The sequence below is a fragment of the Schistocerca gregaria genome, chromosome 8, assembly GCF_023897955.1.
Source record: "Schistocerca gregaria isolate iqSchGreg1 chromosome 8, iqSchGreg1.2, whole genome shotgun sequence".
Lineage (NCBI taxonomy): Eukaryota > Metazoa > Arthropoda > Insecta > Orthoptera > Acrididae > Schistocerca > Schistocerca gregaria.
This window is the reverse complement of record NC_064927.1, coordinates 496,932,055-496,959,035: the sequence shown is the minus strand read 5'-3', so window position 1 is coordinate 496,959,035 and position 26,981 is coordinate 496,932,055. Positions and strand designations below refer to the sequence as shown.

Here is a 26,981-nt window from a genome sequence, read left to right as displayed (position 1 = left end):
AAAGGAAACAAAAGAAAAATTCGGAGTAGGTATTAAAATTCATGGAGAAGAAATAAAAACTTTGAGGTTCGCCGATGACATTGTAGTTCTGTCAGACACAGCAAAGGACCTGGAAGAGCAGTTGAACGGAATGGACAGTGTCTTGAAGGGAAGATATAAGATGAACATCAACAAAATCAAAACGAGGATAATCGAATGTAGTCAAATTAAATCGGGTGATGCTGAGGGAATTAGATTAGGAAATGAGACACTTAAAGTAGTAAAGGAGTTTTGCTATTTAGGAAGTAAAATAACTGATGATGGTCGAAGTAGAGAGGACATAAAATGTAGACTGGCAATGGCAAGGAAAGCGTTTCTGAAGAAGAGAAATGTGTTAACATCTAGTATAGATTTATGTATCAGGAAGTCGTTTCTGAAAGTATTTGTATGGAGTGTAGCCATGTATGGAAGTGAAACATGGACGATAACTAGTTTGGACAAGAAGAGAATAGAAGCTTTCGAAATGTGGTGTTACAGAAGAATGCTGAAGATTAGATAAGTAGATCACGTAACTAATGAGGAAGTATTGAATAGGATTGGTGTGAAGAGAAGTTTCTGGCACAACTTGACTAGAAGAAGGGATCGGTTGGTAGGACATGTTTTGAGGTATCAAGGGATCACAAATTTAGCATTGGGGGGCAGCGTGGAGGGTAAAAATCGTAGAGGGAGACCAAGAGATGAATACACTAGCAGATTCAGAAGGATGTAGGTTGCAGTAGGTACTGGGAGCTGAAGAATCTTGCTCAGGACAGAGTAGCGTGGAGAGCTGCATCAAACCAGTCTCAGGACTGAAGACCACAACAACAACAACAACAACAACATTAAAATCCTGGTAGTGTTTGTGGCAGCACGCAATTACACTTTGATAATTAATTTTCTGTTCAAACAATCGCAGAATTAGAAGACGTAGTGCGCCATCTTGTAAATTTCCGTCGCGCAACAAATTACGACCGCGAGATATTTTTATTAATTCTAGTGCGAGAGAATTTAAAGGTTTAGATTAACAGTAAAGTACAGATAAAAATAATATCTCCACAATGGAATCGGAGAATTTTAATTTGACAAATGTTCATGAACACGTCACCGATCCTGACAATAGTGACGTAAATGATGACACAGTTTTTCAGCACAACATAATGTAGAAGTAAATATAATTCAATTGCACTCCACAGGGATTAACAATAACGAGACACTTGCAAATGAAACCTTGTACACAGTCGATGAAGCATCGATTATCATATCAGATGAAAATATTTCGCGTGAAAGCAGTGAACCTGGCCCGGTTTCGATTCAACCAGACCGTGGTAGAGAAACAATGGTTACAAATAATGGCATAAATAGATACACACAAGCTTTGTCAGTTACGCTTGAGGCATTATACAGTCTGATGTCAAACGTGAGCGAGCAATTATCTGATTTAAAGATCAGTCACAATACAACGAACACAAAACTGTCGAATCTAGAAATCAGCCACAACACAACGAACACAAAACTGGCAAATCTAGAAATCAGCCACAACATGACAAACACAAAATTTTCAAACATGGAAATTGGGTTCCAACAGCAGTTTTCATGTGTAAACACGCAATTTGAAAATATGCACAAACATTTTGATCAACGCTTAAATAAACTCACCAATGAAATCAATCAAAAGATTGAAGACAAAGTCACCAAAACAGTCAATAGTGTATACAATGTATTGTCAAATGATTTAGAAAAGAAATTGTCAAATCTTACAAACAAAGAGGAACAGGAGCTGCCAGAAATCGTAGAAACACACAATCAAACACAAACGGTACAAAAAGAAATACATGAAAGCGTATAGGCTATTCAATTAAATTTAACCAGAGTACAGTCCGATGTGAAGAAATACCTGACCAAGTTAATAAAGTTAACGAAGAAGTCTGTTTTCTGGATCAGGAGACTCGACGCATCAACGCGGACATTATCAAAATAAATGAAACTTTAGAAACCGGTAATGTAAGTGAATCAATAACTGACCGGTAAACAAAACTTTTTGAAAAATTAGGTAATAAAATCAAAGTAGCCGAAGACAGAATACGCAAGGAAATTGCTGGTAGACTGAATGTTTCAAATGACTTGCCTACGTCAAGCAACAGGCAGCGCGACACTTACTCGCCCGTGCCAGATTACGATGTCAATAGCGCACAACATCACGCGCCCAGTCCAGCGCAGGCAAGCAATGGCTATTCGCCAAACGCGGTGCTGCGACAGGTAGTTGGCGTGTCGCCTTACATCTCGACGATTCTAGTCGATGAGAGCCTATTGAAACACAGACAGTTTCCAGTTTTCTCCACAGAATCCAGAAAAACGCATCCAGTCGTATTCGTAAGAGCATTTAAAAATGTCTTACCACGAAACTGGACTGAGGCACAGAAGATTAGATATGAAGTAGGCTTCACACAAGGCGACGCACTTTTGTGGGCCACAGACATGGCTGAACAGTGCGTCACCTACGAACAATTGGAACGGGCTTCTTGGAGAAATATTGGTCTACTGGGGTCCAAGAAAGACTGCGACGTGAGGTATTCCACCCACAACCGTTCAACCTAAAAAACGGCGGGTTGAGAAAGTATTTCGAAAAATATTTGAATAAGACGCGCTATTGGAACAATCCAATACCGCACGTAGATGTTCTCAAAATTCTGAAAACAGACTACCCGCGAACTTACGCGAAAAATTAGTAACCATACAGGAGAACGACCTTTAATACTTTCTTTCCGTGCTTGATTCAACTGATCTAATATATGAAGAAGAGCCGAGCACAAGTAATCGGAATGAACACTCCGTAAACAATAAAAACAACGGTAACGAGAATGATTTTTATGGCAATGGACAAAAGAAACACAGTTGGCATACGTATGCGACAAGGCCAAATAATGGAAACTGGAATTAGGGAAATCGGAGGCATTCGGCGCCACAGAGACGTGAAGACCGAAGATTACGGTCCACGCCGGTATGGAATTGATAGAAATCACGTGAATGATTGGTCAGGTCCGCGTTATGAAAGGCGGCACACAAATTAAGATTACAATATTTACGGTAATAGGAGTGACTGCCTATGGAGAAACAGCGACGGCCAGTCGCAATAAATTTTGCACGCAGCGGTCCAGAAACTAACTGGCGACAGAATAACCACTCAGTACACTTCGTAGAGGTAACGGACAATAATGAAGCAACGCCGTTGTCTCCCCCGGTAAACAACAATCGGTCGTAATGAGCCCCCACCAGCCGACCGATTTGACAATAGGAGGCACAAACAAGCACACATTACATCTTAAACAATTATTTTTAAGATATGATCAGGATGCTACCGTAGAAGATGATCTATATGAAGAAGAGATAAAAGCACAGAACAAGGTAAGTGACTTCGAGCAGACTGTAATAACAGCAAAGATAGGAACTTTAATTACCAACGTAATTTTAGATACAGGCGCATCTACGAATATTATTTCTAATTGTTTATTTAAAGAAGTTTCGAAAGCATTAAAAGTACCAGTGTTGCCAACGGAAAATTGTAAAATCTTGACAGCTGTACATAACAAGTCAAAAAGTATCAAGTGACAGACACAAATACCTGTTACCATTAGCGATGTCACGATGAACTGTACGTTCTTAATCGTTGACAAGTTAATCGTCAATTGTATTTTAGGTATGGAAGTTTTCCGGAAGCATAAAGTAAACATCGACATAGGCAGTGGGCGTTGCTATTTCCGAGTGGGCAGTCGTAGTGTCAAAGTCAATATTATAAAGTCAACAATAGAGCGTAATGGACAATTACAGAAACAAGCTGAGGTAAAATTAGTTTACCCATAAGTGGTACTGACAGATATTCCTTACGCCGAACAATTTGACACGGAAATAATTAACGAACAGGTCTCCCAAAAAAAAATGGTTCAAATGACTCTGAGCACTATGGGACTCAACTGCTGTGGTCATCAGTCCCCTAGAACTTAGAACTACTTAAACCTAACTAACCTAAGGACATCACACACATCCATGCCCGAGGCAGGATTCGAACCTGTGACAGTAGCAGTCGCACGGTTCCGGACTGCGCGCCTAAAACCGCGAGTCCACCGCGGCCGGCAACAGGCCTCCCACGAGAAGGTAGGAAAATCCACTTGTCTTTCAGAAACTCAACAAAACGAACTAGCAGATCTTATTTATGTATACCGAAACATTTTTAGAAAACATAACTCAAATTTCAGTTAAACATCGAAACTATTAATCAACTGGCAGCATATGCCAGATTAAAAAAACGCATAGTTAACCACACCTAACGAAACATGTGTTACTGTGAGTCTTAACACTATAAAAAAAACCATACGGTACTTTTGTAGTCTAACTCAGTTATTTAAGAGAGAGGAACAAAGACAAATTAGCGCGAAGGTCAGAGTTTGTTCGTTTGAGACAGCAACAAGCCACGCGTCGAAATTGCAATCCAAAGCTCAGCTGATGACCACGCGATAGCTGCATGGCAAGACGAGGTCATTGGCCGCGCTGTAGACAGGAAGCTGGGGAGAAATCTTCCCCTTCCCTGTCCTATCAGCTGAGTGTATACAAAGCGCGAAGGCGCATGCGCGGTCGAGTCCAGGCGTCACGTGACTGTTACACGATGGCGGCTATCACGAATAATGTTCACCAACAACGCAGAGCCGCCCCCCCCCCCTCCCATGAGCCAAGGACCTTGTCATTGGTGGGGAGGTTTGCGTGCCTCAGCGATACAGATAGCCGTACCGTAGGTACAACCACAACGGAGGTGTATCTGTTGAGAGGCCAGACAAACGTGTGGTTCCTGAAGAGGGGCAGCAGCATTTTCAGTAGTTGCAAGGGCAACAGTCTGGATGATTGACTGATCTGGCCTTGTAACATTAATCAAAACGGCCTTGCTATGCTGGTACTGCAAACGACTGAAGGCAAGGGGAAATTATGGCCGTAATTTTTCCCGAGGGCATGCAGCTTTACTGTATAATTAAATGATGATGGCGTCCTCTTGGGTAAAATATTCCTGAGGTAGAATTTTGCACAGAGCACAACTTAATCATAGCTAACACTTGGTTTCAGAATCATGAAAGGAGGTTGTATACATGGAAGAACACTGGAGATACTAAAAGGTATCAGATAGATTATATAATGGTAAGACAGAGATATAGGAATCAGGTTTTAAATTGTAAGACATTTCCAGGAGCATATGTGGACTCTGACCACAATCTATTGGTTATGAACTGTAGATTAAAACTGAAGAAACTGCAAAAAGGTGGGAATTTAAGGAGATGGGACCTGGATAAGCTGAAAGAACCAGAGGTTGTACAGAGTGTCAGGGAGAGCATAAGGGAACAATTGACAGATGGTTGGTTGGTTGGTTTGTGGAATTAAAGGGACCAGACTACTATGAACAATTGACAGAAACGGGGGAAAAAAATACAACAGAAGAAGAATGGGTAGCTCTGAGGGATGAAGTGGTGAAGGCGGCAGAGGATCAAGTAGGTAAAAAGACGAGGGCTAATAGAAATCCTTGGGTAACAGAAGAAATATTGAATTTAATTGATGAAAGGAGAAAATATAAAAATGCAGTAAATGAAGCAGGCAAAAGGGAATACAAACGTCTCAAAAATGAGGCCGACAGAGAGTGCACAATGGCTAAGCAGGGATCGCTAGAGGACAAATGTAAGGATGCAGAGGCTTATCTCACTAGGGGTAAGATAGATACTGCCTACAGGAAAATTAAAGAAACCTTTGGAGATAAGAGAACCACTTGTATGAACATCAAGAGCTCAGATGGATACCCAGTTCTAAGCAAAGAAAGGAAAGCAGAAAGGTGGAAGGAATATATAGACGGTCTATACAAGTTCGATGTACTTGAGAACAATGTTATGGAAATGGAAGAGGATGTAGATGAATATGAAATGCGAGATACGATACTGCGTGAAGAGTTTGACAGAGCACTGAAAGACCTGAGTCGAAACAAGGCCCCCGGAGTAGACAACATTCCATTGGAACTACTGACGGCCTTGGGAGAGCCAGTCCTGACAAAACTCTACCATCTGGTGAGCAAGATGTATGAAACAGGCGAAATACCCTCAGACTTCAAGAAGAATATAATAATTCCTATCCCAAAGAAAGCAGGTGTTGACAGATGTGAAAATTACCGAACTATCAGTTTAATAAGCCACAGCGCAAAATACTAACTCGAATTCTTTACAGACGAATGGAAAAACTAGTAGAAGCCGACCTCGGGGAAGATCAGTTTGGATTCCGTAGAAATGTTGGAACACGTGAGGAAATACTGACCTTACGACTTATCTTAGGAGACAGATTAAGGAAAGGCAAACCTACGTGTCTAGCATTTGTAGACTTGGAGAAAGCTTTTGACGATGTTGACTGGAACACTCTCTTTCAAATTCTGAAGGTGGCAGGGGTAAAGTACAGGGAGCGAAAGGCTATTTACAATTTGTACAGAAACCAGATGGCAGTCATAAGAGTCGAGGGGCATGAAACGGAAGTAGTGGTTGGGAAGGTAGTAAGACAGGGTTGCAGCCTCTCCTCGATGTTATTCAATCTGTATATTGAGCAAGCAGTAAAGGAAACAAAAGTAAATTTGGAAGTAGGTATTAAAATCCAGGGAGAAGAAATAAAAACCTTGAGGTTCGCCAATGACATTGCAATTCAGTCAGAAACAGCAAAGGACTTGGAAGAGCAGTTGAACGGAATGGACAGTGTCTTGAAAGGAGGATATAAGATGAACATCATCAAAAGCAAAACGAGAATAAAGGAATTTAGTCACATTAAGTCGGGTGATGGTGAGAGAATTAGATTAGGAAATGAGACTCTTGAAGTGGTAGATGAGTTTTGCTATTTGGGGAACAAAATAACTGATAATGTCGAACTAGGGAGGATATAAAATGGCAATGGCAAGGAAAGCGTTTCTGAAGAAGAGAAATTTGTTAACATCTAGTATAGATTTAAGTGTCAGGAAGTCATTTCTGAAAGTATTTGTACGGAGTGTAGCCATGTATGGAAGTGAAACATGGACGATAAATAGTTTGGACAAGAAGAGAATAGAAGGTTTCGAAATGTGGTGCTACAGAAGAATGCTGAAGATTAGATAAGTAGATCACATAACTAATGAGGAAGTATTGAATAGGATTGGGGAGAAGAGGAGTTTGAGGCACAACTTGACCAGAGGAAGGGATCGGTTGGTAGGACATGGTCTGAGGCATCAAGGGATCACCAATTTAGTATTGGGGGGGGGGGGGGGGCAGCGTGGAGGGTAAAAATCGTAGAGGGAGACCGAGAGATGAGTACACTAAGCAGATTCAGAAGGATGTAGGTTGCAGTAGGTACTGGGAGATGAAGAAGCTTGCACAGGATAGAGTAGCATGGAGATCTGCATCAAACCAGTCTCAGGACTGAAGACAACAACAACAACAACAATGCAGAGTTTTCTCCGCGCCTGCAGTCCAGTCATGGTACATAAGCGCGAATGCGCGGAACGTTTAAAAGGTTTGAGACCACGCTTACTATGAATCACAGTGACGAGAGCCATTCAAAAACAAGAAAGAAAAGCGTACACAAGTCTTGTAAATAGTAGCTTAGAAAATTTAATTATAAGCTGGTATTACGTAATAAAAGTGAACATACAAGTACAAACTGGTCATGGACGGTACTGTCATATTATATTGTATTGAGTAAATCTTAGCTTGTACAGAAGGAGAAAGAAAATAGCACAATAGAAAATAAATAAATAATGCAGATACACTCCTGGAAATCGAAAAAAGAACACATTGACACCGGTGTGTCAGACCCACCATACTTGCTCCGGACACTGCGAGAGGGCTGTACAAGCATTGATCACACGCACGGCACAGCGGACACACCAGGAACCGCGGTGTTGGCCGTCGAATGGCGCTATCTGCGCAGCATTTGTGCACCGTCGCCGTCAGTGTCAGCCAGTTTGCCGTGGCATACGGAGCTCTATCGCAGTCTTTAACACTGGTAGCATGCCGCGACAGCGTGGACGTGAACCGTATGTGCAGTTGACGGACTTTGAGCGAGGGCGTATAGTGGGCATGCGGGAGGCCGGGTGGACGTACCACCGAATTGCTCAACACGTGGGGCGTGAGGTCTCCACAGTACATCGATGTTGTCGCCAGTGGTCGGCGGAAGGTGCACGTGCCCGTCGACCTGGGACCGGACCGCAGCGACGCACGAATGCACGCCAAGACCGTAGGATCCTACGCAGTGCCGTAGGGGACCGCACCGCCACTTCCCAGCAAATTAGGGAGACTGTTGCTCCTGGGGTATCGGCGAGGACCATTCGCAACCGTCTCCATGAAGCTGGGCTACGGTCCCGCACACCGTTAGGCCGCCTTCCGCTCACCCCCGCAACATCGTGCAGCCCGCCTCCAATGGTGTCGCGACAGGCGTGAATGGAGGGACGAATGGAGACGTGTCGTCTTCAGCGATGAGAGTCGCTCCTGCCTTGGTGCCAATGATGGTCGTATGCGCTGGTCCAACTGAGGCGCCAGGTGGAAATGGCATGGCAAGCCGTTTCACAGGACTACATCCAGCATCTCTACGATCGTCTCCATGGGAGAATAGCAGCCTGCATTGCTGCGAAAGGTGGATATACACTGTACTAGTGCCGACATTGTGCACGCTCTGTTGCCTGTGTCTATGTGCCTGTGGTTCTGTCAGTGTGTTCATGTGATGTATCTGACCCCAGGAATGTGTCAATAAAGTTTCTCCTTCCTGGAACAATGAATTCACGGTGTTCTTATTTCAATTTCCAGGAGTGTATATAACCGGAAGAAAGGCTATGAACACGAGAACAACACAAAATTACATATAGGGAAAAAGCAGTAAAGAGGAAAGCAAAGAGATAACGCATACATTTACGTTACACAGTAGCTAGCGATTTTCAGAATGAACAACAAAGTAAACGCGTAAATTTTTGTGACTAAGGAAAAGAATGACACAAGCTTTAAAATAGGAAAATAATAAACAGCTATATGCAGCGTGAGTAATGAAATGAACCGCTCTCAAAACAAGTACCTAGGATTTATAGAGAGAGAAACACATTAACGTTAGGAAACACCGAAAGCACTGAACAAACAACTTTATAGAATATATAAGCTATACACGAGGCTACATGTACGAAAGCTAAAGTGTAATGCAGGAAAATATGGAATGATTGCGCATTAATGGACCGAAAGGCAGTTATGTATGTAAGAAGAAATATTTAGTTGTAAGTATCATTAGTATGAGGGGATGATGCTCAGCACACCCTGAATTATTTTGGAATATTGAGGGAATGGTGCAGGGTACCGAAAAGGGGCCCCACCAGCAAAGTGTATATTATAGTGGTAGATATTTTTTTGTGTGTATAAACGTATGTATGAATGTGTGAAAAGCGAAAGGAGCTCTGTACATGTACGGAACCTAAACGACACAGAAGTGTATAAGAAAAATGAAACTCTAAGACAACCTCGTACAAACATGTATACCTAACGTCAAGAAACAACTCTAGACAAGACTCTACGAGTTTACGAGAAAATACGAAAAACCTGATACACTGTGCAACATTAGCGATGCTTCACTCATGTATGCAGAAGGAAGGTATGAATTACTTTACACACTTTAAATATGAAATGATAAATCATGTCAAAATTATATCTTTCATACATATAACGATTTACAGTCACAAAGAACGAAAATGATATCGCCGCTATACGAGAAACAGGTAAGTAGTGTGATCGACGACCTGTAAGCAAAGGAATCGTCTATAAAATGAATTATGAACAAAAACGTCATACAGAATTTCATGCTGCACTGAAGCTATGAAAGTCAGATTATTCGCGTACATAGATTTTCATGACAACCGATGCATTAAAATGTCTGTATTTTTTCTCCCATGATAATACAAGACACCTATTAGCGCACTTTAATTGAAGATGATACACAAGGGCGTGCCGCTATTATGAAACACTCTACATAGTGAAACTTCCTGGCAGATTAAATCTGTGTCCCCGACCGAGACTCGAACTCGGGACCTTTGCCTTTTGCGGGCAAGTGCTCTACCAGCTGAGCTACCGAAGCACGACTCACGCCCGGTACTCACAGCTTTACATCTGCCAGTATCCGTCTCCTACCTTGCAAACTTTACAGAAGCTCTTCTGCGAACCTCATTCTGGACACTCTACATAGTAATAGTAGTTACACCCTGAGCTTCAAAATTTTATATGTCCATGTTAATGTAGGAAGTTTTATTAGAGGTAATGATTTACAAGCACACCAGAACGTGCTTAAGCACAAAACACTGTACATATTAGGGTTGTGCTGCATATAAATGATTTTTTCGTGCATTTTCAGATTTTATACGTAAAAACCGTAGCTTACACGTAGTCGTTGCCACTACCCTAAGTAGAAGGTAGAAAATTCCTTTCTCAAGCTTCAGTGAAGCGGCTACAGGTGTGTTCTCTGCATGCTGATGCATGTCGTTGCGTATGAAGAATACGTAACGGACGTAAACCTTAACTTATACTCGAGTTCAAGAAGGAAAACAAAGGACATGTTCCTTCTAACAGATTAATGGAAAAAAGGTGTGTGTGTCACTAAAATCCAAGACGATGAAGCCACTATGAGTGGTCAAAAATTTTTCAATTTTAGTCGATAGCTTTTTCCTGTAATTAATGTAACCAATGTATTGTATGTGTTATATGTTATGTGATGTATTTTGTATTTCATGCCAAGTACCGTGACTGACAAACTTGTGAATACTTATGTACATTGACCAGAAGTATTGAGCGAAATGAATCTCCGTACAATAGGTAAAAAGGGTTAATGCGAAGAATAAAGTGGAGTGATAAAGAAAGTTTCGTTGGCAATACTCCCAGTTAAAGTGGTGTGTGTAGAAATTAAAATTGTGCAAAGTAGTGCTACGTTGCAAGTGTCAGCGAGCCTAAACAAGTGACATCGAAAATTGAGGCTTCTATCGTCAAACGACCCATGGCGTCACAATAGGAAAGGACAACGCCAAACAAGTTTGACATGGTACGCTTCTTACCTGGAGCTCCATCGACGGGATGGTCCTCCGCCTCGCACATAGTGTGGTGTGTTCTTCAGGGCACATATTCCAATGTACCTCGTCGTATCCAGTCTAAGTACTGGAAGGAACTACAAACAGCACACGCCTACTGAGGTTCAGAAGTCTCGACGGTACCCGCACGTCGGTCTATATTAAGTGCACTGGCGTGCGTTTTCAACCAAACAATCAGGCGCGCGTATCACCCGCCCATATTCAACACTGGGGCTAGCGAACAAAGCTCATCGCCCCAGAATAAATACAGAAAGCAATACAAGGACTTAATTTTCACCTCTGATGAGGAAGGAAACATTTGTAAATAACGTTGTATTCATTGTATATTTTATTGTACAAACTTTACTACATGATGTCGTTTTCTCAGTATTAACCAGAACTTTGTATATTAGGATTAAGGTTTGTAAATATAAGCATAAGTATATAAAAAAAAAACTGACACACTCAGTAATACCAAAGAATTCACAGTGCCATGAAAATGAGACAATAAGAATGAAGTTTGTAAATAAAAGACCCCCAAACCTATCAATTGCAAGGTCGACTACTGTATCCTATCAACCAAATAAAATTTTCTAGTGACAGTATACAGTTGGGGGGCAGTTGTAATGACACATTCCGACGCAGAGACATACAATACGTTAAAGGCTGCGCCAAAGATTAAATTGAGAGGCATGTAGATTATAATCTTTGTAATGTACACATTGCATTCTCTTTTGTTTCATACTCCAAGAAGGAGCTAAGAGACACTTTCGATTGTTGCCTTGCGGAGGATGGATGTAATTTTTGGAGTGTGCGGAAAGGCAGCCATATTGTTAGTAATTATGGTTTGTGCGACGAGCAGAGCAAGTCTTATTGTCTTGTGAATAAAAAATAGTGAGAAGTATCGAAGTGTTACGAAAATTATTTGAAGTGATGTAGCATTGTATTTCCTTGGTTTCCACCGTCTTCGTGAAGTGAACCTATGCCGACTCAGGAAGATACACACGGTCAACAAAGAGATGAACATCGATGGCGACTAATGAATTAATATTGTGGCAGAAGGACTAATTCTACGTCTAACGTGAGAACTCTGATTAAATCAACAATGATGTAGAATTCAAAAATGTAATTAAGCGGAATGGTAAATTATATTGCAGGCATATTTCACGCAGCACTGAATTTGTCCGCATTCAAGCCGGCCAATACAGTCCGTAAAAAAGCCCTTCAAAAATTCCAAAGTTACAGTTCCATGTCCAAAATTTTTCCTCTTTTCAAAAAATCCATAATTTTGATTTTTTTTATATATTTCGCCACAAGCGCAACTCCAAGCGTCGTATGACAGATTTAGAGCCGCCCTTCCCTAGTGAATGGGTACAATTCGCGTAAATTTTGAAATCTTCTGAGGTTATTGACATAACAGTCGAAATGAGTAAATTTTTACGAAAAGAGAGCATACAGGCCGTGTTTCCGAATGTTGACATTGTTCTTAGAATATTTCTATGTATGGCACTTCCAAACAGTTCAGCAGAACTCTCGTTTTCGGCTCTTACGAGATTGAAATCGTTCCTACGTACTACGTTGTCTGAGGAGAGACTGAACGCCTTGTCTATTCTTCACATCGAAGCCGACCTCCTAACTCATAACCATCTGAATTATGAAGATATGATCAACGTGTTTTCTCCTGTCAAAGCCAGAGGCAAACCTTTCCGACCGGTGCGTTTGTTTGTTTATTCATATTAGCTTTAAAAATTTAAGACTAATGTGATTTTTATTGCAAAACTTAGGACACATTCATTGGATTTACAGACTACGTGTTACCTTTTTATTTTACAATTGACGACGGCACAACTAAACCTCGTGACCGAAGGCAGCCGACAACACTAAGCAGTACCCGAATGACCCAGGCCTCTCGGCGCTGCAGTTGTCATACTGATACTGTAGTGTATTACAACTGATGTCTATTCTTGGCGTCTGCTGAAATGTATAGTTATCGTAGAAATATAAGTTATCGGAGAGTACGCTCAGATGAAAAAGTGTTAATAAATAACGTAGTTCAGACCTGTCGATAAATACGTAAAAGCTTTGCTAATCTAGTTAGAAAGAGCTATGGTGAGAGTAGTAGCTGCAGTACAAAACAATTCAGCCCTTCCAAGGATTGAAGGTACTGTGTACACTTATTATGCAGCATCTAGCTACATAGACCCAAATGTTTTTCGCGTAACTATTAGATTATAAAACGAATTCCATATTTCCACACTAGTCGGTAAAATTATGTAATAGCAGATCCAGTTGTATGTTTGTTCGTCTGTACAGGGCGAGTCAAAAGTCCTTGGACACCTTCATAAGTTAGAAGATTAAAGGGAAAATGGAAATGTGATGATGGGAACATAGGTTTGGCGTGGGGCCGTAACTTTTGGAGTGAATGTCATTCATGGCCGCCATCTTGAAATCCGCCATTTTGGATTCAAGTCCTTTACTTTAAATGGGAAGGGGGGGGGGGGTGGTGTATGACATATGACATAACACACGCTTCAGCTCTGAGTGGCGAAATTTGTTTTTGTCTATCTTGTACGGTTTAGAAGTTATTAATGTTCAAAGTTACCTTGATACTGACTCATGTCACTCTTTGTTCCAGGTGATCTACAACGGGTCTGACACGCGAACAGAAGATCGAAATCACCCTTATGTCGGGAACGCAGCTACTGAACAATAACAGCTGTCTACAACAAACTGCACCCAGACAGAACTGGTATCGCACAGCACGGTGGCTCACATCATCACCAAATTACGGGAGACGGGCTCTGTTCACTATAGGGCACGTAGTGAGCGACCAAAGTCTGCCACCAATGAGGAAACTGCAACTGCGGTTGTTGCGTCGTTTGTGAAAAGTCCTAAACGAAGTATGCGTCGTGTAGCCCTAGCATGTGGAATAAGCCAAACCTCCGTTGTCCGGATATTGCACACCAATAAGTGGCATCCTTACAAGCTGCAGATGCAGCGTCGACCTAACTAGAATGAACCTGAGCGCCAGTTGGAGTTCTGCCTGAGGGCTACTGAACAACACGAACTGGATCCTTCGTTTGCCAAGGGCAGTGTGAAGGGAGTGACGCAAACCCGAACTGGGTTGCCCCAATTCCAGAACATAGTCCAACGAAGGTGATGGTGTAATGTGGCATATGGGACACCCGCATCATTGGGCCATTTTTAATTTATAACACCTTAACTGCACCACAGTCTCTGATGCTGCTGCAGGACCTCGTGTTCCCTTCCACTCTGAACGCTGCCGGCATTTTCCCATTTCATTTTCAGCACGATGGAGCCCCTCCAGACTATTGTATTGGTGTCCGTGAATGGTTGGAGAAACAACTGCCAGGGAAGTGGATTGGTCGCCGTGGAGTGACCGACAAGATCCCCTGACTTAACGCCCCTTGATTTTTATCTATGGGGACATCATAAACAGACAGTGTATGCTGAGAGCATCCGTGATGTGAGACACCTGGACGAACGCATACAACACGACTGTAACCAAATTGCAGGAGAGACTCTCCTCCTTGTGCAGTCAGAATGGTTGTGGCGACTGCAGTTCTACGTGTTGTCCATCCCGTACAATGCACATGTGTTGTAGCAGTTGGTATGAAGGTAATTTCCCAATTTTGAACATTAATAACTTCTAAACTGTACAACATAGAAAAAACAAATTACGCCACTAAATTCCAGAGCTCAAGCGAGTGTTATTTGATGTGTCATACACCCCCCTTCCCATTTAAAAAAAAGGACTTGAATCCAAAATGGCGGATTTCAAGATGGCAGCCATGAATGACATTCACTCCAAAAGTTGCGGCCCCACATCAAACCTATGTTCCCATCATCACATTTCAATTTTCCCTTTAATCTTCTAATGCATGACACGTTCGCTTCAATTTTTAGATCGTAACACAACTTTTTTATTTTATTTTCAATGGTTTCGAATTTGTACAGAAAGAAGATGGCAGTTATAACAGTCGAGGGGTATGAAAAGGAAGCAGTTGTTGGGAAGGGAGTGAGACAGGGTTGTAGCCTATCCCCGATGTTATTCAATCTCTATATTGAGCAAGCAATAAAGGTAAAACAAAAGAAAAGTTCGGAGTAGGTATTAAAATCCATGGAGAAGAAACAAAAACTTTGAGGTTCGCCGATGACATTGTAATTCTCTCAGAGACAGCAAAGGACTTGGAAGCGCAGTTGAACGGAATGGACAGTGTCTTGAAAGGTGGATATAAGATGAACATCAAGAAAAGCAAAACGAGGATAATGGAATGTAATCGAATTAAGTCGGGTGACGCTGAGGGAATTAGATTAGGAAATGAGACACTTAAAGTAGTAAAGGAGTTTTGCTGTTTGGGGAGCAAAGTACCTGATGATGGTAGAAATAGAGAGGATACAAAATGTAGACTGCCAATGGAAAGGAAAGCGTTTCTGAAGAAGAAAAAATTGTTAACATCGAGTATAGATTTAAGTGTCTGGAAGTCGTTTCTGAAAGTATTTGTAACGAGTGTAGTCATGTATGTGAGTGAAACGTGGACGATAAATAGTATCGATAAGAAGAGAATAGAAGATTTCGGAATGTGGTGATACAGAAGAATGCTGAAGACTAGATGGGTAGATCACATAACTAATGAGGAGGTATTGAATAGAATTGGGGAAAAGAGGTGCTTGTGGCAAAACTTGACTAGAAGAAGGGATCGGTTGGTAGGACATGTTCTGAGGCATCGAGGGATCACCAATTTAGTATTGGAGGGCAGCGTGGAGGGTAAAAATCGTAGAGGGAGACCAAGAGATGAAAACACTAAGCAGATTCAGAAGGATGTAGGATGCAGTAGGTACTGGGAGATGATGAAGCTTGCACAGGATAGAGTAGCATGGAGAGCTGCATCAAACCAGTTTCAGGACTGAAGACCACAACAACAACAGCAACAACAACAACAACAACAACAAGGTTTCGTGTAAAAGAACATATTAAAAGTGAATGTATAACAAAAAACCTGTGTCTCCTACACGCTCTCCTGAATTTTCAATCCATGAAAAAAAAAAGTTACCTGCCTTGTATTCGCTTCTGTTGTCTTTCGACAGAAGAATGTGTTAATACAATGCAGTTTTTAGTTTGTCTTATCCGCTGCCACGTACAGTCGGGAACCATATTACATTTTGATTGAGCGCTACTAGACTGCTGACGCGTCCTTCAGAACAACGAATAGCAGAGCAGGGAAACAGCTCATAGCGCTCCCACCCAAAACGGCAATTGTGAAATGATCGGGTAATAGTTATTGCTTAAAACATGTTTTTTTTTGGGGGGGGCATATAATATGGCATGCTTCGGGGCGCAAATTTTTTTAATCCGTCACTGGAAATACTTCCATCAAACTGCAGTAGCGGGTGGAGCATGCGGAACCGAAACTGAAGACGCTTCTCAGAAAATGGCTCTGAGCACTATGCGACTTAACTTCTGAGGTCGGCTAGAACTTGGAACTAATTAAACCTAACTAACCTAAGGACATCACACACACATCCATGCCCGAGGTAGGATTCGAAGCTGCGATCGTAGCAGTACGCTTCTCAGACAGTAGGGCTGTAACAGGGAGTGGGTGGGAGAAGAGCACTGAACACTTCCTTGCGTTACAGAACTCTGCCAACATAGAGACGAAATAGGCAGTGATGGTATGCGAATAAAACAAACAAAAAAAACAAAAAAAACATAAAACATGGAATTACGCAATCTTTCTGTGAATTATATGGAAGCAGATGAGAACTATGAAACTTCGATTCTGCTGGCATAAGTGACGCAGAAAACAGCGCCCTCGCTGACGAATTCAAAGAAGAAGAAGAAGTGCAAAAGCGCAAGTCCGAGGGGGAAATCGCCAGGTTCATTTGACGCCTTCCTCAGAGACGATCTCCACTCTTTCCAAATTGACGATGTAAGTGTAGACTAGATGTGGCTTGAATTCAAAGGAACGTTATCGCAGCGACAGAGATTTATACCCAAAAAATTAAAAAAACGGAGCCTACCCTCGTGATAAACAACACGGATCAGAACATTCTTGCAGAAACAAAAAAAAAAAAAAAACTGCCAAATTTAAGCAGAGGTAAAATCGCCAAGATTGGCGATCTTTTACAGAAGCTCGAAACTTAGTGCGGACTTCAATGCGAGATGCTTACAATAGTGTCGACAACGAAATTTTGTCACGAAACCCGGCAGAAAATCCAAAGAGATTCTGGTCCTGTGTGAAGCATGTTAGCGGCAAGAAACAGTCAATGCCTTCTCTGCGCGATAGCAATGGAGATACTATCGAAAACAGTGCTGCCAAAGCAGAGTTACTAAACACAGCCTTTCGAAATGCCTTCACAAAAGAAGACGAAGTAAATATTCCAGAATTCGAATCGAGAACAGCTGCCAACATGAGTAACGTGAATGTGCGAATTTTGTGAGAGTTCATCATATTTATGGCCTTTCTTTTATAATAAAACTATGAATGCTATGAGGCCAAAAAGGACACATCCATACTGCATAGGACGAAAACGCCAATAAGGAGTAAAATTAATCTGTAGAGACATAAACGTAGTCTTCCGCGGTCATTTTTCTGGGTTTGTGCGACCCATCGGCATAAAGATATCTGGACACGCAAGATATATCCGACTAAGACAACACACCGAGTCAGCGTTGGCAGAACACCAGGATGAGTGCGGCAAACAGATTGACTTCGGTGAAGCTGCGCGTACTGGCGAAAGAGCTCCCTTACTTTCAGGAGGAACACTAGAGAGGCAACAGAAATAGCCAAGCGACCCACCAACATGAGCAGAGAAGGCGATAACCGATTTGCGACGTCTTGGCTGCCACCAATAACAGCGTAACAGCATTACGGGACGACAGCTCACGTGAACCAATACAAACACACACACACACACACACACACACACACACACACACAGGAGCGGGACACCGCAGCGACCGCAGGTACATAAGAGTACTGCCACGCCTTGGCCGGCGCTAGAAAGCAGGAAAACACCGCCGCGTCACAGCTACCGCCTCTGGTCTTCCACTCGCCGATTTTCGCCAGTTACGAGCAGTAATGCAAACACCAATCAAAAGGTCGGGTTTCCACCAATGAAGACAAATAATAAAAACACCAACAAGGAACTTCTACTACTCTCCCCTTCATCTTTAACAGCCGGCCGCGGTGGTCTCGCGGTTCTAGGCGCGCAGTCCGGAACCGTGCGACTGCTACGGTCGCAGGTTCCAATCCTGCCTCGGGCATGGATGTGTGTGATGTCGTTAGGTTATTTAGGTTTAAGTAGTTAACGGTCTAGGGGACTTATGACTACAGCAGTTGAGTCCCATAGTGCTCAGAGCCATTTCATCTTTAACAACCTGTCAGAATTAGATAACAGCCACGTCTGCAGGTATGTAAGAGACGAAGTTTTCTCATTCAGCAATAAACAAAAATAAAACACTTAGAAGAAGGTCACTAGCAACAGTGACAGAAACATCGCTAGTTTTACATACTGAAAACACGGTCACAAACCTAGAAAAAATTTATTGACTGTAATTTGTAGAGACCTAATACGATCCTACCACAAGCAAAAAACATCCACTACCCTAACAATAAGCGTAAGAAGGCCACCCTAGTGACTTGAACACATTATATTTTGAGATTATGATTTGTGTTTAAGATTTCCGATGAAGATTTTACCTACTAACGGTTTCCTATAAATCTATGATTTCAAACCATGGATTCCGAACTAAACGCCGATTATAATATTTTTATCCTCAGTACGCCACAAACTCACTCTTTCTTGGACTAAACTCAGTTCCTCACAGCACGTATTCCGTCTAATTGACCGCAGGAAATGAACTGATTTGAATTTCACCGATTATCGTCCGAAGTCTGTACATGCGGACGACGCAATCGGCTACGGCATCGCTCGTAGTGGCGCACTAATCTGGAAAGATCGGCTGTCTTTGGCCGATGTCGGTGGTCGGCGGAATCCAGCGATATCGATGCTACTGTGGCCACAGCCTTAATACTGATCCGTCGTTCAGCTAGGGGTCATTGTCAGGAAATGTAGTTGTGTGGAGTTACCGCTGCAGCAATGAGTTTCACTGTGCGTTAACAATCAGTCTATTGAAACGGCTGGTGGTATCGTGCTAGGGCAATGCGATGCCCTATCCATACGGTAAATCACACCGCACACTTATAACTGAATTCCACTGGTTGAAACAGGCGTCGCGATACGCCTTTCGTCGCTGTGTTATAGCCCTCTGGGATCGACGCACATTGTGTACCGATCGATTGAGTCAGTGAGGGAGCTGCAGCACACAGATGCCTACCAGCAGTCCACAACAGATGCAGAGGTGAATTTTTTGTTTTGCTGTTTAAACTAAATTTTGCCTCCAGGTTTCTATCCTGATTACGCCCTGTCCTGACGCGTGTGACTGGTAGCGCAAAGTTGTCACTCTTCTCCCAATCGCGTATGGCTATGTCGTTGCAGCGAAAATATACAACTATGCAGGGCTGCCAACTCACATTGCTCAGCGCGCGCTGCGCAGCTGGACCGCTCGTGGCACAGTGTGTGACTGACTCTGAGAAGCAGAGCTGTTGGTACCGCCTCGTTTCGCCAGGCGGCGGGCGCAACCCCCGTTTGGCACAAAAGCAGGGCTGCCAACCCAGTACCTTTCTCGGCACTGCCCGAAGGACGACTGCGCAGTAATCGACTGCTGGTAGAGGAACGGTTGGCAGCGAAGCATTGCGTCAGCTCGGCCGCGCTTAGCTGATCACAGACAAGGGACTGTGTGGCGGTGAGGATGGATACCAGGGCGACCTCTTTCCCCTCTCTTTCCATTTCCCCCTCTCGTCACAGCGCCATCAGCTGGATGCCATTACGTAACGGACGTAACGCCCTAGTCATCCAAATAGAAGGCAAACAGTTCGTGTGTCGGACGACAGCATAGGCGCCAAGGGTCGTGAACTGTTTCTCGAGACGGTATTCGTCACTGTTACTCAGCAGTTCACTTGTACTGATAATGTAACCAGAGCTGACACGCTCTACGTATGTCGCTCTGTGCGATATTTTTCTCGTCCCTCATTTAATTCGTATTCACAGAACGAAATACTTTTCGCAATATACAAGTGCACCTGCTGTACTTGCGCAGTCAACGAACATTCTCTGCAGGTGGATGGAAGAGGGTACTTCCCATTCCAAAACAAGTTAGGATTTAAGAATTTTTAGCATGTTGCAGCGCCGTCAACAACTGTGATCGACTAATATACTAAAAAATTCGCATCGGTTGCGAAAATTTTCTGGTCTTTATCCAGGTTTCGGCTAGAATAATCTAAACTTCTTTAGAAGCATAAAATTATTATAACATTCCAGAGTCAGGCACAGTCATCTTTAAAAATTAAAACCTGTAGTACCGTGGTACCACGTCTGAAGAAGGCTAGATTATTCTAGCCGAGACCTGGGTAAAGACCAGAAAATTTTCGCAACTGAGGCGGATTTTTCAATACGTAAGTTAGTATTTCTTCCAGTTCCGCTCACGTATGGAGTGCGGGGAAAAAAAATTTAAACTCCTTTATCGACGGTATGTTATTGGCTTAATTGTCTTCGCTCTACCTATGAGGGCCACACGTACATGGCCCATATGGATTCCTAGATTCTTTTAGCATACATCTCACGAATGTTTTGTAAACACACTCTTTCGTAGATTGGCTATATTTTACAGTAACCAATCAAAGAACCGAATACTACCACCTGCTTTACCTACGACAGAGCCAATGTGTTAATTCCAGATCACATCGGGATAAATTGTTATTATGGGTTAACTCAATCAAGTTGGAACTAACTGATACTGCAGTGATAGAATAGTTCATTTCTCTGTTTTACGTAATACAAAACTGTACCCTACTGAACGTTACTAACTGATGTTGTAACCATAGGATACTTCATTTCTCTGTTTCGCGGAATGCACAACTGTACCCTTCTGAACATTTAAAGCACGCTGCCAACTTCTCACAAATTTGAATTCTTGTTAAGGCTATTAAATTTTGTTCAAAAATGGTTCAAATGGCTCTGAGCACTATGGGACTTAAATGCCGTGGTCAGCAGTTTACTAAAAGTTAGAACTATTTAAACCTAACTAACGTGAAGACATCACACACATCCATGCCCGAGGCAGGATTCGGACCTGCGATTATAGCGGTCGCGCGGTTCCAGACTGTAGCGCCTAGAACCGCTCGGCCAACCAGGCCGGCTTAAATTTTGTGCCTCTTCATTTAGAGTGTATTTCATTTCAGATAACACCACAGGTTACAAAATGTCTCAAGTTGCGATTAAGATTCTGTTACGGGACATTAATACACAATTTTAAACAAAATGGTCCCAACAACTTCCTTCGGGAGCATCTGAAGTGACTTTTACATCTGTCAATCACCCTCCATGCACTGTACCCTGCTCTCTGTCCCTACCAACAAATCCTCAGTCCAGTTATGACCCATATGAACGCAGTTAGAATTATACTGCGTCTTTTTCTGAAATTACAAAAATTATTTCGAAAACGTAGGTCTTTTGCAAATGTGGAAAACTATTCTAAGGTACAACATGGTAATGTACCTACGAACAAATATTCTATTCAGATTTAAAACTGCTGCAGTACTGCATTGAACAGTCTGTTGTTATGTTATTACTCTATCACACACCAAAGTGAAATCAAATTAAGAAGAAATATAATCGGAAAAAATGGTTCAAATGGCTCTGAGCACTATCGGACTTAACATCTGATGTCATCAGTCCATACTAGTTCTAAGTTAAACCTAACTAACCTAAGGACATCACACACATCTGTGTCCGAGGCAGGATTCGAACCTGCGCATGTAGCAGTCGCACGGTTCCGGACTGAAGCGCCTAGAACCGCTCGGCCACCGCGGCCGGCTATAATCGGAAACCAGTTACAATCTTGAAACAGAAGCTTTGAGCAAATAAAACAAATTTCCGTTTTCAAGCCAGAAAAAATTGTTAAGACATTAAAGAAATCCAGGTCATTTGCAAATACCACGTATTCCATTGACTAGAGACCTTCTGTTCAAGGTACAAGATGGTGCACGACTGACGAAGCGTGGCTTACCCGTCTATAAGACATATTACTAATTAAAAAAAAAAACATAATTTTACTTGCCATAAACGTCCATTACTAAAGAATTGACGGTATCTTCAAAATAATTTGTATGTACACTGAGGTTTCAAAAGTCGTGGGACACCTCCTAATATCGTGTCGGCTCTCCTTTTGCTCGACGGAGTGCAGCAACTCGACGTAGCATGGGCTCAACAATATTTGAAAGCCCCCTGCAGAAATATTGAGCCATGCTGTCTCCACAGCCGTCCATAACTGCGGAAATGTTGCCGGAACAGGAGTTTTTGCACGAACTGACTCTCGTTTATGTCCTATAAATGTTCTATGGGATCCTTGTCGGATGATCTGGGTGGCCAAATCTTTCACTGGAATTGTCGGGAATTTTCTTCAGACCAGTGGCGAGAACTGTGCCCCACTGATGTGGCGTACTGTCGTCCACAAAAATTCCACGGCTTTTTCGGAGCAACAGTCCATGAATAGCTGCACATGGTCTCCAAGTAACCGAACACAACTATTTCTAGTCAATGAGACCCAGTCCACTCCTTGGAAACACAGCCCACACCATTATGGAGCCACCACCCGCTTGCTCAGTGCCTTGTTGACAACTGGGATCCACGTCTGCGTTGAGTCTCAGGCACTCTTGGACCCAACGATCAGCTCTTACCAACTGCAGTCGGGACTCATCTGACCAGGCCACGGTTTCACTGTCGTCTAGGATCCAAACGATATGGTCACGAGTGCAGGAGAGGCGCTGCAGGCGATGTCAAATGTTGAGAAAAAGTTTGTTATCATTTTCAGGTTAAATTTTTTATTTCAATCGTTGTTTTTTCTGCTCTTTTTATTAGATTAGGTTTAAATGAGAAAAAGTTTATTTGACTGAATAAACGTAAAGTAGCCAAGAATATAATGAATATAGAGCTAGCGAAGGCACTCGCACCGGCCCATTAACGCCACATTCCGCCTGCACTGCCGTAACGGATACTGTTTGTCCGACGTCTCACGTTGATTTCTGCGGTTATTTCACGCAGTGTTGCTTGTCTGTTAGCACTGACATGTCTACGCAAGCGCCGCTGCTCTGGGTAGTTTAGTGAATGCCGTTGGCCACTGTTTTGTCTGTGGTGAAAGGTAAGGCCCGAAATGTGGAATTCTCGGCGCACTCTTAACGCTATGGATCTCGAAGTATCCAATTCCCTACCAATTTCCGAAAGGGATTGTCCCACGCGTGTAGCTCCAACTACCATGCCACGTTCAGTTCAGCAATCTCAGATGCAGACGTCAGAGGCCATGCAACGCAACAAGTGTCAACCACGCTTAACGCTAAAGCAGACATGGCTGCGGCACCACACTGTTACGTGTGTAGTAACAAGAAGCGATAAAATATTTAACTCTCTGATATTGTTTTCCTGAGCCTGCACACTCGCTATGACCCAACTGCTGCAAGCCAACCCTGCACAGAAGTGGCTCTTCAACCCGTGCCACTTCAGTTGGTGTCAGATATGTATGATAGCTATTTACGAGTAAGCTCATTTGATGTGCTGATGTACTGTTGTAAGTAGGCTCTGTATGAAAATCACTGGCTGTGCTGTGTGCAGTCTGAGGCTGGTCGGCATTGTTGCAATAGTCCCCCATTGTAGTGTTGAGCAGTTGGCTGTTAACAGCGCGTAGCGTGGCGCAGTTGGAGGTGAGCCGCCAGCAGTGGTGGATGTGGGGAAGTGAGACGGAGGAGTTTTGAGAGCGGATGATCTGGACAGAGACAGTAAATTTGTAGTATTGGATATCATGGACTGATATAGATATTATGAGTTTTGAACACTATTAAGGTAAACACATTGCTTGTTCTCTATCAAAATCTTTCATTTGCTAACTATGCTTATCAGTAGTTAGTGCCTTCAGTAGTTTGAGTCTTTTATTTAGCTGGCGGTAGTGGCGCTCGCTGTATTGCAGTAGTCCGAGTAATGAAGATTTTTGTGAGGTAAAGTTATTTGTGAAAGGTATAGTTTAATGCTAGTCAGGGCCATTCTTTTGTAGGGAGTTTTGAAAGTCAGATTGCGTTGCGCTAAAAAATATTGTATGTCAGTTTAGTGTTGATCAGAATAGGTAAAGAGCGAAATGTCTGAGTACGTTCAGGTTTGATCAGCTGTTTGAAAAGCAAATAACGTAAGGGATTTACCAGCACAGTAATTCACTAATTTTTCGAAGGGGACGTTTCCTGTTCACAGCCATATGTGGAATAACAATTCGAGGCCTTGGCAGTGTTGACACTGCTTGGCCTAGCCTGCAAGAGCCCCATGTTTCCACTGCATCGACTGGATTGTGGTGCTCTTCCTGGATTGCCTCGCAATGCATAAACTGCCCTGCTGCTGCAACTGGCATCCTGAAGCCTTGATGGCTACCTTGTGCTTATGGCTTCTTCAGTTACTGTGAGTCAGCTGCTATTTTCCACAGTAAAACCCAAGTAGTAATGGTGCTACATTAGTGATGAAAGTAGCGATGAAAGTTGAGGGGAAGTGTCTGAATCATACGTTTGGGATGAGTCTATGGTGCAATAGGTTGTGTCTGAAGAGGAGGTATACAATTTTACAGAATGTTGTAACTGAAAGTTTCAGTTAGTTTACTCAATTTTCACTGAAGAAGAAAAGTGGTTTTACTGCTAAAGTTCTGTATAGGTGACAGATTGCACATTGTGACTATCAGCTTAAACAGTTACTTGACACAACGTTGCTAGGACAGAAATGGGACACGACAATAAGATATAACAAATAACATTGATTAAGAGTGCTTCAGGCGTTAAGAGGGTAGTCTATGTGATGTTGTTTCAGTGATAACAAGGTAGATTCAAATTTACAAAGATCTTGGAGGTATTAACCAGTTGTCAGTATGACGTTCCAACCTCTCTGTCCAAGTTACATGCAGTGATTCAGTTGGTTCAAAATGGTTCAAATGGATCTGAGCACTATGGGACTTAAGATCTGAGGTCATCAGTCCCCTAGAACTTAGAACTACTTAAACCTAACTAACCTAAGGACATCAAACACATCATGCCCGAGGCAGGATTCAATCCTGCGACCGTAGCAGTCGCGTGGTTCCAGACTGGAGCGCCTGGAACCGCACGGCCACCGCGGCCAGCATTCAGTTGGTAGGATGTCATACGCGTACAATCCCTGTATCCTCTACTGGAGCGAGCTGTCCCACAACTATTATAACTAGCCCTTGATATCGACAGAGACACTGGGACAGAATTGAGGTCCAAGCTAGCTCCACACATGTTCTTGCAGAGACAGATCTGGAGATGTTACTGGCCACGGATGTGCCTCAGCCTCACACAGATAGGTTGTAGAGGCAGGTACCATGTCTGGATGATCACTGACCTGTTGAAAAGTTGTACTGTCATACTGCAGCGTGTGATGTAAAACATGAGGAGGCAGGGTGTCTGTGATGCATCACTGTGCGATCAGAGTACCCTCAATCACTACCAGGCGTGGCCTGAAGACATACCATGTGACACCCCCCCAACCCCCCAATCCATGATGCCTCTCCGAAACAATGGGAGAAAGGGCCCTCTCCGCACATCGTGACATATTCGTTAACATGTAGCTGGATAGTGAGCTGAATGGTAGTGTGGTTTGATAGACTGTGTAACCCATGGGAGAATCACAAGTGTGGAAGAGTTATAAGGGGTCCTTGATCCCTTATTCAGCGTTGTTGTGAACTCGTACATGTAACGAATGTATGCAAACATCCATTATAGAAGTCTAAGAACCGACAGGACTCTGTGGTTAATGTTGTTGCTCAGTTGTTAAAATGGTGGGAGAGAAATCAGTGACGCAACAACAGTTGAACAAATAACTGGTTACCGTAAGCAGACCGTAAGCAAAGAGTAACAATTACACGAACTGGCGAGGAAGTGTGTTGTCTGTTTAGCATGAATATAAAAGAGAGTTGTTTAGCAGAATATAAATGAAAGTTACAGCAGTGTTTGGATCAAACGCGCTGCCTACTTTTGGACTGTATGTTGACTGGATCACCCTGTTGCACAGGTGTGTGTATTATCAGAGTGGCGTGTCACAATTAATACTTGAATTTGTCTGGTGCATGTGGAGATTAAGAGTGGGTAAATTTTAAGTGTCTATAATTTGGTGTGCAAAAGGAATATATTTCTCTCTGTTTTGAAAACTTAAAAATGTCTGTAACTGTGATGCAACCTACAATTCAATCAATAGTCGTATGGAGCCATAATACTATTGAAACACCTCTGTCGTCAGGCCAGTTATCACTAGCCATTAGGCACAATAATAAACACAACATTTAAGCTACTTTCATACATTTGACAATCAAAAATCAGCCGTGTTAGAGAGTCCATAAATATTCTGTGGAGGCATGATACTGAAAGATACAGTATTCTGTGTTTTTGCCAATGGCATAAATGGCTTCAGAATATTTGGTGATGAAGGAAATTTTGACTGCATTGGTTCAAATGGCTCTGAGCACTATGGGACTTAACTTCTGAGGTCATCAGTCCCCTAGAACTTAAACTACTTAAACCTAACTAACCTAAGGACATCACGCATTTCCATGCCCGAGGCAGGATTCGAGCCTGAGACCGTAGCGGTCGCGCGGCTCCAGAGTGCAGCGCCTAGAACCACTCGGCCACTCTGGACGGCGGACTGCATTGCCTTCAGACGCTGT

At 42.8% G+C, this 26,981-nt stretch overlaps 1 protein-coding gene and 1 non-coding gene across 3 annotated transcripts in view; both read right to left on the bottom strand.

Annotated features, from left to right (window-relative positions):
* Positions 1-19,954, bottom strand: part of LOC126284862 (UDP-glycosyltransferase UGT5-like) — an 89,905-nt gene extending 69,951 nt beyond the window's left edge. Inside the window, exon 1 of one of the 2 annotated variants that reach the window (XM_049984098.1) lies at positions 19,696-19,954. The gene's annotated coding sequence lies outside the window, so the exon portion shown is untranslated. Of the gene's footprint in view, positions 1-19,499; positions 19,605-19,695 lie in introns of those variants that run through there. The other variant, XM_049984099.1, reaches the window with a different exon arrangement.
* Trnal-caa (transfer RNA leucine (anticodon CAA)) lies at positions 10,084-10,158 on the bottom strand. Its single transcript has one exon. It is a non-coding gene; the product is annotated as a tRNA-Leu (tRNA).
* Positions 19,955-26,981: the final 7,027 nt, after the last annotated feature.